General features: G+C 44.1%; 1 long non-coding RNA gene across 1 annotated transcript; it reads right to left on the bottom strand.

Moving 5' to 3' along the window:
* Nucleotides 1–535: 535 nt before the first annotated feature.
* Nucleotides 536–3,796, bottom strand: LOC147985882 (uncharacterized). The gene is made up of 3 exons (XR_015615165.1): nucleotides 3,541–3,796; nucleotides 2,210–2,284; nucleotides 536–858 (listed from the first exon to the last, which is right to left on the bottom strand). It is a non-coding gene; the product is annotated as an uncharacterized LOC147985882 (long non-coding RNA).
* Nucleotides 3,797–15,400: the final 11,604 nt, after the last annotated feature.

Genomic DNA, 15,400 nt, shown 5'->3' with positions numbered 1-15,400 from the left:
GAGAGCTTAAATACCAATTGTTCTTTAATAAACATCATCCTGAGACTATTACCCTGCCTGCTCCTTCTTTGTTTGATTTATCTTCAGGCACGTACCTTGTTCCGTTGAAGGCTATTCACGCCTACCAGAACCCTGCACCAGCCGTGGAGTCAGAGCCGGAACCACAAATTGATCCTTCACGACAGTCTAATTACCAGTGGGATCCGGAGATGATTGTCAGCCAGTGGCAATCGGAGTCTTCCTCTTCTTCTTCTCAGTACGACCACAACTATTATTATGGATATCCGCCAGGCCAGCCGTGGCCATAGACCAACTTAGGCCAAAAGCCTAAGCTTGGGGAGTATGTATTTCCCACCGACATTACATTTATGTTCACACACTCATTGCTAGATGTCGGTGCTCATACTTTTTCATTGTATCATCCATGCTAGTTTAATTTCCTTTTTATGCTTTCTTCTTGTGACGCCCCCGATTCAATCGTACACTAATCATACACGCAAATGTGTATGATCAAGATCAGGGACTCACGGGAAGATATCACAACACAAATCTATAAATAAAATAAGTCATACAAGCATCATATTACAAGCCAGGGGCCTCGAGGGCTCGAATACAAGAGCTCGATCATAGACAAGTCAGCGGAAACAACAATATCTGAGTACAGACATAAGTTAAACACGTATGCCTTAAGAAGGCTAGCACAAACTGGGATACAGATCGAAAGAGGCACAGGCCTCCTGCCTGGGATCCTCCTAAACTACTCCTAGTCGTCGTCAGCGGGCTGCACGTAGTAGTAGGCACCTCCCGAGTAGTAGTAGTCGTCATCGACGATGGTGTCTGGCTCCTGGGCTCCAACGTCTGGTCGCAGCAATCGGGTATAGGAAAGGGGAAAAGGGGGAGAAAAGCAACCGTGAGTACTCATCCAAAGTACTCGCAAGCAAGGAGCTACACTACATATGTATGCATTGGTATCACATGGAATAAGGGTATCATATGTGGACTAAACTGCAGAATGCCGGAATAAGAGGGGGATAGCTAGTCCTGTCGAAGACTACGCTTCTGGTAACCTCCGCCTTGCAGCAGAAGAAGAGAGTAGATGGTAAGTTCACCAAGTAGCATCGCATAGCATAATCCTAACCGATGATTCTCTCCTCGTCACCCTGTGAGAGAGCGATCACCGGTTGTATCTAGCACATGGAAGGGTGTGTTTTATTAAGTATCTGGTTCTAGTTGTGATAAGGTCAAGGTACAACTCCAAGTCGTCCTGTTACCGAAGATCACAGCTATTCGAATAGATTAACTTCCCTGCAGGGGTGCACCACATAACCCAACACGCTCGATCCCATTTGGCCGGACACACTTTTCTGGGTCATGCCCGGCCTCGGAAGATCAACACGTCGCAGCCCTACCTAGGCACAACAGAGAGGTCAGCACGCCGGTCTAAATCCTATGCGTGCAGGGGTCTGGGCCCATCGCCCATTGCACACCTGCACGTTGCGTACGCGGCCGGTGAGCAGACCTAGCAACCTCCATTACAAAGGAAGTTGCGTTACACGGTCCAACCCGGCGCGTGCCGCTCAGTCGCTGACGTCACGAAGGCTTCGGCTGATACCACGACGTCGAGTGCCCATAACTGTCCCTGCGTAGATGGTTAGTGCGTATAGGCCAGTAGCCAGACTCAGATCAAATACCCAGATCTCGTTAAGTGTGTTTTTTTGAAGTAACCACGAACGCCAACCAGGGCCAGGCCCACCTCTCTCCTAGGTGGTCTCAACCTGCCCTGTCGCTCCGCCACAAAGTAACTGTCGGGGGCCGTCAGGAACCAAGGCCCACCTCTACCGGGATGGAGCCACCTGTCCTTTCAGCCCCCTCATCAGAATCACTTGCGGGTACTCAACGAGCTGACCCGACTTTAGTCACCACCTGTGTCATGTATATAAAGTATATAATATATACCCGTGATCACCTCCCGAAGTGATCACGGCCCAGTAGTATAGCATGGCAGACAGACATGAGTGTAGGGCCACTGATGATAAACTAGCATCCTATACTAAGCATTAGGATTGCAGGTAAAGGTAACAACAGTAGTAGCAAGGACATGCTATGCATCAGGATAGGTTTAACGGAAAGCAGTAACATGCTACACTACTCTAATGCAAGAAGTAGAGAGAAGAGTTGGCGATATCTGGTGATCAAAGGCGGGGCTTGCCTGGTTGCTCTGGCAAGAGAGAGAGGTCGTCAACGCCGTAGTCGCACTGGGTAGCAGCGGCGTCGGTCTCGGTGTCTAGCGAGAGAAGAGGGGGGGAGAAACAATAAATATTGAGCAAACAAATGCATAGCAATGCATGACATGACAAGTAGCGGTGCTAGGGGTGCCCTAACGCGGTAAGAGGTGGTACCGGTGAAGGGGGGAAAACATCTAGGAAAATATCCCTAGTGTTTCGCGTTTTCGGACAGATGAACCGGAGGGGGAAAGTTGCGTTTTTCTATGCTAGGGATGCGTGGCGGACGAACGGGCTGCGTATCCAGATTTATCTCGTCGTTCTGAGCAACTTTTATGTACAAAGTTTTTCCATCCGGGTTACGGTTTATTTTATATTAATTTTAAAAGATTTAAATTAATTTTAGAATTTATTTAATTAATTTAATTAGAAAATGCAATTATGACATCAGCATGATGTCAGAGTGATGTCAGCAGTCAACTAGTCAGTTGACCTAGTCAAACTGACATGTGGGTCCCACTATCATTGACAGACTAACTAACTATCAGATTAGCTACATTAATTAGTTAATTAGATTACTAATAGAGGTTAATTAGGTTAATTATTTGTCCTAATTAGTTAATTAATTAATTATTATTATTATTATTTAAAATTCTTTTTTATATCCTTTTTTTAATGTTCCAGGGCGGTGGGGCCCGTGTGTAAGTGGCCCACGGGAGTTTTGCGGGTGCTGGGCGAAACAGGCAGCGGGCGCTTGGGCATGGCCGAACCCGGTAGAGCGCTGCGGGGCGCCGGGGGCCAGGGCGCTGTCCAGGCGGCCGCCGTGGCGAGAGGCGGCGTAGGGACGCGGGGTGGCGGTGGTCGGCGGCAGCTGCATCAGGGTGAGGCGGCAAGGTGGAGCCGATGGTGAGAGGGGGCCAGTAGCGGGCGCGTCTGGAGCCTAGGCGCGTGGGGGGGGAAGCTCGGGCGAACGGGGGGGGCGTGTCTGGCACGGGGTAGCGGGCTGCAGATGCAGGCCGCGGCGAGCAAACAGGGGCCGTGACGGGGAGTGGTCTGGGGCGGGGGAGGGCGCAGCCAGACGGAGTGGGCACGACAGCGATAGCAGCAGCGGCGGCCAACGACGGAAGCGGCTGGGCGTGGTTGGCCGGAAGCAAGCAGCGGTGGGCGCGGCCCCGCGCGAGCGAGCGCGTGTGGGTGTGTGGGTGGCCGCGGGCGCAGCACGTGCAGAGCACGGCGCAGGCGGCGCGCCGGCGTGGAGCTGCGGGGCGCGGCCCGGACGCGGTGAGCGCGGAACAAAGAGGGGAAGGAGGAAGCTCACGGACGGTGTAGGGCACAGGGCAGTGGGGGTCATGGTCGGGGACAGGGACGACGCGACGTGGAGGCAGTGGTGCAGCGGCGGGGCGGCGCGCTCGGCGTCCGTTGAGGAGGGGGTTGAGGACGATGCAGTTTGGCAGGGAGGCGGCGCCGGTGGCGTCGGGGGTCGGCGACGGGGCGACGGGATCAGGCCCCGATTGCCTCGATCCAATCTGGATCGGGTGGAGGGAGGCAGAGGAGTGGGACGAGGGGGAGGGAGTGGGGGCGGCACTAGGTCACGGGGAGGGGAGGGGGCCTAGTAGGCCAGAGGGGTGCATGAGTGGGTTGGCTGGGCCGGCCGGCCCCTTCGGCCAACTGGGCCAGGGCCCAGTCGGGGGGAGGGGGTGTCTTTTATTTTTCTTTGTTTTCTTTTCATCTTTTGTTTATTTTCTTTTACTGTTTTCTTTTATTTCTGGAACTACTTTTGTTTTATACATCGCAAAGTAACTTTCTAATTTAGTGTCTCAACACCACCCACTGCCACAAAAGGTTTTACCACAAATAAAATAAATTAGTATTTTCTAAAATATCAAAGGCATTTATTTAATTACTTCAACTACTGTTTTAATCATTTTAAAGTATTTAAGTATTTTATAGAAGTGTTCTTTTTCCACCATCTCTCCCTAATAATAAAGTACGGATTGAGTTTCCGGATTCATCGTCACAATATGCTTCTTCCTGTGAATTTATGCTTTCAATTTTTTTCAGCTATATCATTTCCTACATGCGAGGTGGTACTAAAAACGATTCGTACGATTGTCCACGAATCACTACAAAGGCCTGAGCCTGCACACAAGCCGGCACACGTCCCGGCCGGTGGGCCTATATTGGAACGTGTACAACTCAAATTGGTCATCAAACTAGATCGAGTCTCGATGATTGATCCACCGACCACCAGCAGCTGCACCCATGGTAATAAATAAATCTAAGAAAACTGCAGCAGTCATTCTTTTGTGCCAACTGCGTCACCGAGCGCGTCGTGGTCTTCTACTCCACCGACGGCGCCAGGCTCTTCTTCGAGTGTGACGGCGCCTTGCACGGGGTCAGCTCTGCGATGGTGGTGCCCCGCTCTGCGATGCCTGCGACACCGAGCGCGCCGCCCTCTGCTGCCAAATCGGCGCCCACCGGGCCATGCTCTACGCCGGCCGCCGTGCGCTGCCGGACCGCGGCGGTGGAGCCTCCCCCGTGGATGCTTACACCAGCGGCTACGCGCCCGCCGAGATCGTCCGCATCTTCTCCGTCGATGCGTAGTCGTCGCATGAGGACTTCGACGCCTGGCTCGCCGACAACCTCCCCCAAATCCTACACGAGGTTCAGGTACAACATCTACGTGGGTTAATTTCTAAATTGCACTTCTTTTTTGCGCCTGTATATGCAATTGAAGAAGACTCTTCTTGATGATCTTGCGTTCCAAATCATACATGCACGGTTTGATTGTGTGATCCAGCGACAAAATTCATTGAGTAGTGGGAATGGTATAGAGAAGGGAGAATGATGATAATACAAAGTGGGTGAGAGAGTATGAGTGATTAGTGAAGGGGCATAGGCTTGGTACTACACCATCGTACAAACAAGGAAGTGGTTAGTGTGCTATCTTTGATGTAAAAAAGGAAGATTTCTTTCATGACTCATATAATGGTGGATCGATGATCTAAGAAGCATATTCAGTTCTTCTCTCAATTTTTTGGTGCCAAACTTGATCTTTATCCAACTGACTGACTGGCTAAAAGTACCTTCTAATCACTATTGAACGCGTATATTAGTTTGTTTGACTGTATACACCACATAAAGAGAAAAAGATGAATTCTAAAAAAATTAGACATAGATACTACAGAACCAGTGGACCCTCAAGAAACAAAAGGCTCACCTGAAGGATTTTTTCTTAAAAAATGTATTAATTTGACTATTTGAGTGTGCAAAATGTGCAATTGCAATCTTTCCTTTTCAAGGAGAACAGGGGACTGCTACATACTCAATATGGATGGAGGCTAATTATTGATCTTCCAAGTTAAAAATCTGAAAATAACTTCATTTAGTAATGGATATATGGTCAAGAAAGGATGCCTTTCCTTAAAGATACAAAACAAAATCATGTTCGTGTATGTCCGACTGATAGATGAATCAATATCCTTTCAAGTTTCAACCCAGCAAGCTTTGTGTACGTACATGTGATATCAAGGATGCACGGATCCATTGGCATGCGTACCACACATCCCGTCACTAATTCTATCAGTGTCATTCTTAACAAGGTAAGTATGATTGCCTAATCTCTGATTTCCTTAATTGATCTTTGGTCCTTGATCCCTAATGTCGTTATATTTTATTGATTTTATAAATGATCTCAAACAGGAACATACCATTTTTAGGCTACAGTTCCTATAACTTGCCTTGTCAATTTGATAAAATTACATGTGTGATGGAGGTTGTAACTTATTACAGTTTACATTGTCAAAATTCTTCAAACCCTATGTCGATCCTCACTATCTTTGAAACAATCTGATTTCTGTGTCATTGCTAAGCATATGTATATATTTGGTGTGCTGGATTTTCTGATGTAAGAGGAAGCTATTCGACAATCCTGCTCAAGTTGGTATAGATTAGATCGATTTTATTCAGTAAATATTTATGCTTGATAGATGAAAGCCTCCCTCCTCTGCCCTTCTTTTCTCCATTCTCTGTAGGTCGCGAGCACATGTGAATCGTTGTCGTCAAGAGCATGCTTGTGACATCATTACTATACGTGATGCAGCGCAAAAGGATGTTGTCAGGAGGTACAAACACATTTAGTCATTTCCTATTATTTTCCTTTCCCGTATTCGCCATCATATACAAAGTATCTCCCACTGTAACGCACAGCCAAATTTGTATTATTGAAAGTTTTAATCATCCTTGCTGCAGTTAAGTGTTCAACGCAATCTCTAGCCAAGTTTCCTTTGTTGTTGTGTTGAATTTTGGGGAAAGGCGGCGAAGCAGCTTGTGGCATCTGTGTCGCGCCTGCTCCGCCACTGCCTTGACTCGCCGACGACATCGCCCGTTGGGCTGCAGGGGTGCAAGACGACCGTGGGGCCCATTGCATGGGTGCTGAGTATGCTTGATTTGAGACGAAGGCCCTAGAGCTTGGTGGCTTGTGTGTGATGTTTTTTTCCTCCTGTTGCAACACATCGATTGATTTATTCATGCATCCATCGATTTACTCTGAATTTTTTCCAGTCATCAAATATTGACTGGATTGACTCGTGGATATGCAGTGTGACAAGTCGTGTGAGATGAAGGCAGTGAACCATCTCAATATGAAGCCAAGTATGTGGTGGATTTGCCATGGATGATGGTAGACCGATAAGGTTTAAAGTTTGAGTTATCAAATTTTGTGTCACCGAGCTCCTGGACGGTCAAACCTATAAAGTTTAGTTAAGATTTAGACTACATATGGATTTCTGTTTGTTGCCGACAATGCTCTAATCACGCTAACTATGTGCATGGAGTGTACTAGAGATGATGCAAAAATTGCTTGCAGATAGGCGGCTGGGTGCATGAATAATTGTCAAGGTGACCGAAGCTAGCGCTATTTTTGTTGGACTGAAGGAATTTTATAAGGTATTTCGAGGCTCCCTGGTGGTGGAGATCGACTACGCAGTGGGGAAAGGAGCTAGGGGTTGATTTTGTAAGCAGATCATTGTCCGACCCAATTATTGTTGATATTAAATCCGCCGAAGCTCCCGGAGACCTTATGGTTGCGGATGGTGTCGTGGACCAATTACATGCTCCGCTCTTGAAGGAAAACGATGCAGCCTTGACGTAGGTCTAAGTCTTGATGTAATCCTCAAAAGAGATATTGCTTGCAGATTGGTTATATAGAAACATGCATGTTGTAGGTCTGTTAATTTTAGTTTTGGAATATTAAGATCTGTTCAGATGATTTCCTTACTCTTATGGCTAAAAAATTCACAAGATAGTGACTGAAATATGTTGGTTTTACTCAACTTGCTGCTGCTTGATTAGTACTCAATCAAGATGAGGGTGACCATGATAACTGGTGTTGAGTATAGGTACATGCACTGAATTTTCCATTGTGCCAAAACTAACACATCAGAATCTTTCAATTTGGTGCTACCATATTTCAAAGTAAGAACATGATGATCCACAGGAATCTTATTATGTAGGCATATGTAATCTCAGTTTTTTACTCTGTATAAACTATGATAGGAGTAGGCCCACATAAATGTGTATCCAGTTTTGCCTTCTACTGATCTATGACAAAGGGGATGTGCTGGACTAACTGGCCATTCCTATTAAAACAAAGGAGTGGAACTGACAATTTTTCAAACAATAGAGGTTGTCTTTCATATGGATTTTGTTATTAGATACTTGCAGATGTGTTTCGCTTCCTTGGATCATGTTTGATTCTTAAAAATTTAGATGTTTCATGTAACTATCAATTATGCAACTGGCAGTCCCTATACATTCTTTTTTATCTGCTCTAAAAAAATATTTCGGTTTATAAGCATCATAAATTTTAGTCTATAAGTGAGATTATGAGTTGATCCAGTGTCGTAAACAATTCAGTTGAACATGTTTGTTCTACCAGTTTTAGGCAACAATTCACGTGCATACGAAGTTTGATTCCATGTGAAGTCAATGATTGATTTTTTATTGAATTCTTCAGTTTGTTTGGTGAAGCTACATTTAGCAAAGAAGATATGTTTATTTGTGGGAATTAATTTTCGCAGGGAATATCCATCCATCCATGCATAAGAATGACAATCTCAATTCTTTAACAATGTGCACTTGGCCTCTACTCTGTCGTGCGTAGAGATAAGGCTGGGACATCTATTGTTTTTTGTACAATCTTACACTGTAAAATAATTTGTGGTAGCAAACATGTTAACAAGGGTGCAAGTTCTTTCATACATAATTTCAGAAGTACTACATCCGTTTGTAAATATGTGACATTTTGGTAGTCTACAGAGGGAGTACTATAAAAAATTGGCTGATTTCCCTAAGTAAATAATGGCTAAAGTTTTTTGAACCATTTATTTCTGAGCTACGGAGGAGAACAAATATGATTCATGGTATATTGTAATGATTTAAGGGCAAAACGTTACATGATAAAAATATTGCACCACTACAATATCTATGCCACTAGCTAGCCTGATATCCGCATCACGCATTGTCCCGTTGCAACGCACGGGCATTTACCTATGCGTTATTTGGCACAACCTGAACATTTTAGTTTTAATATTTGAAAACTTTTATTGTTTGCTTGATTTTTGAATTTGAATTTGAATCGGCTTCGAACTAACGCGAGATTAGCAACAATACCCGAGGTGACGTGGCATCGTTAACATGGGAGTATTGTAGCTTAATTATCCGGGCGTCACACTTCTTGTGTGTTTAATAAACCTTAAGAAAAACCAAAAAAATTAGTTGTAGCTTTTAATCAGTTTAATTTCCATGCTTGTAGTAGTAATTAAAAAGAAACCCCAAAAATATTTCTTGTTCTTCTTTTGCTTGTTGGGAGCTTTCCCGTGTAAATAGTTTTATTTCTTTTCTTTTCTTTGGGGGTCGATAGGAGAAGACCATGATTAAATTGTTGAAGTGACTCTTATATGCATTATTGTTTATCTGACAAAAGAGCCCATATTACCTTGTCTTCTCCTGTTTATTGAATGCTTGTAGATTCCAGCTTAGTCCAATGCACGTGCACTATTATTATTATTCACATCATTCGGTCGTGCAAGTGAAAGGAAATTATGATGATATATGATGGACTGACTGAGATGAGAAAAGCTGGTATGAACTTGACCTCTTTTGTTTTTGTAAATATGATTAGTTCATCGTTCCTGATTCAGCCTATTATGAATAAACATGTTTGTAATGACAACTAGAGATCATAGTTTCTTGTGCCATGCTTGATTAGCTATGAGTTATAATGGTTTACCTTGTATGCCAACATGCTATTGAGACAGTTATGATGTGGTATGATAGGGTGGTATCCTCCTTTGAATGATTTAAGTGACTTGACTTGGCGCATGTTCACGCATGTAGTTGAAACAAAATCAACATAGCCTTCATGATATTCATGTTCATGGTGGATTATATCCTACTCATACTTGCATTCGGTGTTGATTAATTTTAATGCATGTTCATGACTGTTGTCGCTCTCTAGCTGGTCGCTTCCCAGTCTTTTGCTAGCCTTCACCTGTACTAAGCGGGAATACTGCTAGTGCATCCAAACTCTTTAAACCCCAAAGTTATTCCACATGAGTCCACTATACCTACCTATATACGGTATCTACCTGCCGTTCCAAGTAAATTTGTATGTGCCAAACTCTAAACCTTCAAATAAATATCCTGTTTTGTATGCTCGAATAGCTCATGTATCAACTAGGGCTGTCTGTATCTTCCATGTTAGGCGGGTTATTCTCAAGAGGAGTGGACTCCGCTCCTCACTCACGAGATAAATGGCTGGTCACCGGGATGCCCAGTCCCATGCTTTATGCAAACTAAATCAAAATAATTGCAAACAAAACTCCCCCTAGGACTCTTTTTAGTTGGAGGCACTCGTTGTTTTGAGCAAGCCATGGATTGATGCTTGTTGGTGGAAGGGGGAGTATAAACTTTACCATTCTGTTTGGGAACCGCCTATAATGTGTGTAGCATGGAAGATATCGCCATCTCTTGGTTGTTATGTTGACAATGAAAGTATATCGCTCAAAATATTATTCACCTCTATTTCAAAACCGAGCTCTGGCACCTCTACAAATCCCTGCTTCCCTCTATGAAGGGCCTATCTATTTACTTTTATGATGAGTCATCATCTTCTTATTAAAAAGCACTAGTTGGAGAGCACCGCTATCATTTGCATTCATTACTGTTAGTTTACATTGAGTATGACTTGACTGGATCTCTTTTACCATGAATTACAATGTCTAGTCAGTCCTTGGTGTTTAAAGGTGCTCTACATTTATGTTTTGCGGTCTCAGAAAGGGCTAGCGAGATACCATCTCGTTATATCATATTATGATTATTTTGAGAAAGTGTTGTCATCCGATATTTATTATTATTGCTCGCTAGTTGATTATGCTATTGATATGAGTAAACTTGAGACCTATGCGTTATTGTGAATGTGGTTAGTTATAATCTTTGCTGAAAACTTGAATGCTGGCTTTACATATTTACAACAACAACAGCAAACAGAGTTTGTAAAAGTTTTTCTTTATCACTTTCAGTTTGTCAACTGAATTGCTTGAGGACAAGCAAAGGTTTAAGCTTGGGGGAGTTGATACGTCTCCAACGTATCTACTTTTCCAAACACTTTTGCCCTTGTTTTGGACTCTAACTTGCATGATTTGAATGGAACTAACCCGGACTGACCCTGTTTTCAGCAGAATTACCATGGTGTTATTTATGTGCAGAAACAAATGTTCTCAGAATGACCTGAAACTTCACGGAGCCACTTTTCAGAAAATATGGAAAATACCTGCAAAAGATGAAGGCTAGGGGCCCACCACCTCTCCATGAGGGTGGGGGGCGCGCCTAACCCCCTAGGACGCCCCCTATCTCGTGGGCCCCCCGTTGCCTCTCCGACTCCAACTCCAACTCCATATATTGTGTTTCGGGGAGAAAAAAATCAGAGAGAAGAAATCATCGTGTTTTACGATACGGAGCCGCCTCCAAGCCCTAAAACATCCCGGGAGGGCTGATCTGGAGTCCGTTCGGGGCTCCGGAGAGGGGAATCTGTCGCCATCATCATCATCAACCGTCCTCCATCACCAATTTCATGATGCTCACCGCCGTGCGTGAGTAATTTCATCGTAGGCTTGCTGGACGATGATGGGTTGGATGGGATCTACCATGTAATCGAGTTAGTTTTGTTAGGGTTTGATCCCTAGTATCCACTATGTTCTGAGATTGATGTTGCTATGACTTTGCTATGCTTAATGCTTGTCACTAGGGCCCGAGTGCCATGATTTCAGATCTGAACCTATTATGTTTTCATCAATATATGAGTGTTCTTGATCCTATCTTGCAAGTCTATAGTCACCTATTATGTGTTATGATCCGTTAACCCCGAAGTGACAATAATCGGGATACTTACCGGTGATCACCGTAGTTTGAGGAGTTCATGTATTCACTACGTGTTAATGCTTTGTTCCGGCACTCTATTAAAAGGAGGCCTTAATATCCCTTAGTTTCCGTAAGGAACCCCGCTGCCACGGGAGGGTAGGACAAAAGATGTCATGCAAGTTCTTTTCCATAAGCACATATGACTATATTCGGAATACATGCCTACATTATATCAATGAACCGGAGCTAGTTGTGTGTCACCCTAGGTTATGACTGTTACATGATGAACCGCATTCGGCATAATTCTCCATCACTGATGCATTGCCTACGAGCTTTCCATATATTGTTCTTTGCTTATTTACTTTTCCGTTGATATTGCTATCATCACTACAAAATACCAAAAACATCACTTTTACTACTGTTACCTTTTGCTACCGTTATCACTACTATCATATTACTTTGCTACTAAACACTTTGCTGCAGATATTAAGTTTCCAAGTGTGGTTGAATTGACAACTCAGCTGCTAATACTTGAGAGTATTCTTTGGCTCCCCTTGTGTCGAATCAATAAATTTTGGTTGAATACTTTACCCTCAAAAACTATTGTGATCCCCTATACTTGTGGGTTATCACCCAGGCGCTCGTCCCGGGGCGCCCTGAGCTCCTGACAAACATCGGTGTTGTGGGTGTGCACATCGTGGAAGACGCAGAATGGACGCCGTCCTTGGAGGGCTCGTCACAATCGCGACCGCATTTCAGCTCGGGCTCCGCCGCAAGCATGGTGGGGCCCTTGCGCTTTGCTTCCTTAGCCTTGGCCTTCTTGTCCTCGGGATCGATGTCTGGGTGGTTGAGTAGGAAGAGGCGACCTTCCTCCGCCCTCGCGCACTTGTCAGTCAGCTTGAACAGCTCCAGCGCAGTGCACAAGTCATTGTTGATGGCGAGCTCCTCGCTCATCCTTACGTCTGTTACACCGTTAGTGAACGCCGACATGATGGCTTCGTCTGAGGCCTTTGGAATCTTAAGGCGAATTTGGGTGAAGCGCTGAATGTACTTGCAGAGAGTCTCACCCGGGCACTGCTTCACTCGTCGCGGGTCATTGATGGTGAGGGCGCGGTCGCGGGTGCCGTGGAAGTTGGCAATGAAACGCTCGCGGAGCACATCCCACAAGGAGATCGACCCCTCTAGGAGGTGCATGAGCCAAGAGCGCGCGCCATCCATGAGGGTTGATACATCCATTTTGCATCATGTTTTCCTACTGCAAATTATGATGTTTTCATCCATAATAATGCTTTTTGGAGTAATTCTAATGCCTTTTCTCTCATAATATGCAAGGTATACACAAAGAGGGAGAATTCCGGCAGCTGGAAATCTGGACCTGGAAAAGCTACGTCAGGCTACCTATTCTGCACAACTCCAAACAAGTTGAAACTTCACAGAGAATTTTTATGGAATATATGAAGAATATTGGAGCAAATAAGTACCAGAGGGGGCCCACCAGGTGGGCACAACCCACCTGGGCGCGCCGGGGAGCCTAGGCGCGCCTTCGTGGGTTGTGCTCTCCCAGGCCCACCTTCGGTGCCCATCTTCTGGTATACAAGTCATTTTGACCTAGAAAAAAATAAGGAGATGACTTTTGGGATGGAGCGCCGCTATCTCGGGCGGAACTTGGGCAGGAGCACTTTTGCCCTCTAGCGGAGCGATTCCACCGGGGGGACTCCCCCCCCCCCCCGAGGGGGAAATCATCGTCATCATCATTACCAACAACTCTCCCATCTTGGGGAGGGCAATCTCCATCAACATATTCAACAACACCATCTCATCTCAAATCCTAGTTCATCTCTTGTGTTCAATCTTGTTATCGGAACTATAGATTGGTGCTTGTGGGTGACTAGTAGTGTTGATTACATCTTGTAGTTGATTACTATATGGTTTATTTGGTGGAAGATTATATGTTCAGATCCAACATGCTATTTAATACCCCTCCGATCTTGAGCATGATTATTATTTGTGAGTAGTTACTTTTATTGTTGAGGTCAAGGGAGAAATCATGTTGCAAGTAATCATGTGAACTTGATATGTGTTCGATATTTTGATAGTATGCATAGTGGTGTCATGTGAACGTCGACTACATGACACTTCACCATATTTGGGCCTAAGGGAATGCATTATGGAGTAGCAATTAGATGATGGGTTGCGAGAGTGACAGAAGCTGAAACCCCAGTTTATGCGCTATTCCGTAAGGAACCGATTGGATCCAAAAGTTTAATGCTATGGTTAAAATTTATTCTTAGTACTTTTGTCGTAGTTGTAGATGCTTGCGGGAGGGTTAATCATAAGTAGGAGGTTTTTCAAGTAAGAACAGCACCTAAGCACCGGTCCACCCACATATTAAATTATCAAAGTAGTGAACACGAACCAAGCCAACATGGTGAAAGTGATTGGATGAAAATCCCATGTACCCTCAAGAACGTTTTTCTTATCATAAGAGACCGTTTGGCCTATCCTTTGCCTCAAAAGGATTGGGCTACCTTGCGGCACTTTTGCTACTATTATCGTTACTTGCTCGTTACAAATTATCTTGCTATCAAACTACTCTATTACTTACAATTTCAGCACTTGCAGACATTACTTTGCTGAAAACCACTTGTCATTTCCTTCTGCTCCTCGTTGGGTTCAACACTCTTACTTATCAAAAAGAGCTACAATTGATCCCCTATACTTGTGGGTCATCAAGTCCCTTTGGTAAGTGGAATTTGGTAAGGAAACATTTATATAGTGTGCTGAAATTTATTGTCACTTCTTACTATGGAAAACAATCCTTTGAGGGGCTTGTTCGGGTTATCTTCACCTCGAATGGAACCACAATTAGCTACCCCTTAACCTACTGCACCTACTGAAAATATTGAATATGAAATTCCTTCGGGTATGATAGAACAACTGCTAGCTAATCGTTATGCAAGAGACGGAACCAAACATCCTGATATGCACTTGATACATGTAGAACAAATTTGTGGATTGTTCAAGCTTGCAGGTTTACCCGGAGATGAAGTTATGAAGAAGGTTTTCCCTTTATATTTGAAGGGAAAAGCAATGGAATGGTATAGGCTATGCGATGATATTGGATCCTGGAATTGGAATCGATCGAAATTGGAGTTCCATCAATTTTTTTATGCTATGCATCTACTTCATCGTGATTAGAATTATATATATAATTTTTGGCCTCATGAAAGAGAAAGTATCGCTCTAGCTTTGGGGGAGGCTGAAGTCAATGTTACACTCATGCCCCAATAATGAGCTCTCAAGAGAAATTATTATCCAGAATTTTTATGATCGGCTTTCTCATAACGATCAAACCATGCTTCATACTTCTTGTGTTGGTTCTTTTATGAAGAAGAATATTGAATTTCGGTGGGATCTTTTGTAAACAATTAAATGCAACTCTGAAGATTGGGAACTTGATGAAGGTAAAGAGTCGGGTATTAATCTTAAATATGATTGTGTTAAATCTTTTATGAATACCGATGCTTTTCAAAAGTTTAGCACCAAATATAGACTTGACTCTGAGATAGTAGCCTCCTTTTGTGAATCATTTGCTACTCATGTTGATCTCCCAAAAGAGAAGTGGTTTAAATATCACCCACCTATTAAAGAAGAAACTAAAGAACCGATAACAGTTAAATAAGAAACTATAATTTATAACGTAGACCCAGTCGTTCCTACTTCTTATATTGAGAAACCACCTTTCCCTATTAGGATAA

The sequence above is a fragment of the Triticum urartu genome, chromosome 2A (assembly GCF_056163025.1).
Source record: "Triticum urartu cultivar PI428250 chromosome 2A, HENAU_Tu73, whole genome shotgun sequence".
NCBI lineage: Eukaryota > Viridiplantae > Streptophyta > Magnoliopsida > Poales > Poaceae > Triticum > Triticum urartu.
The sequence above is the reverse complement of the archived record's forward strand: the minus strand, read 5'-3'. Positions and strand labels throughout refer to the sequence as shown.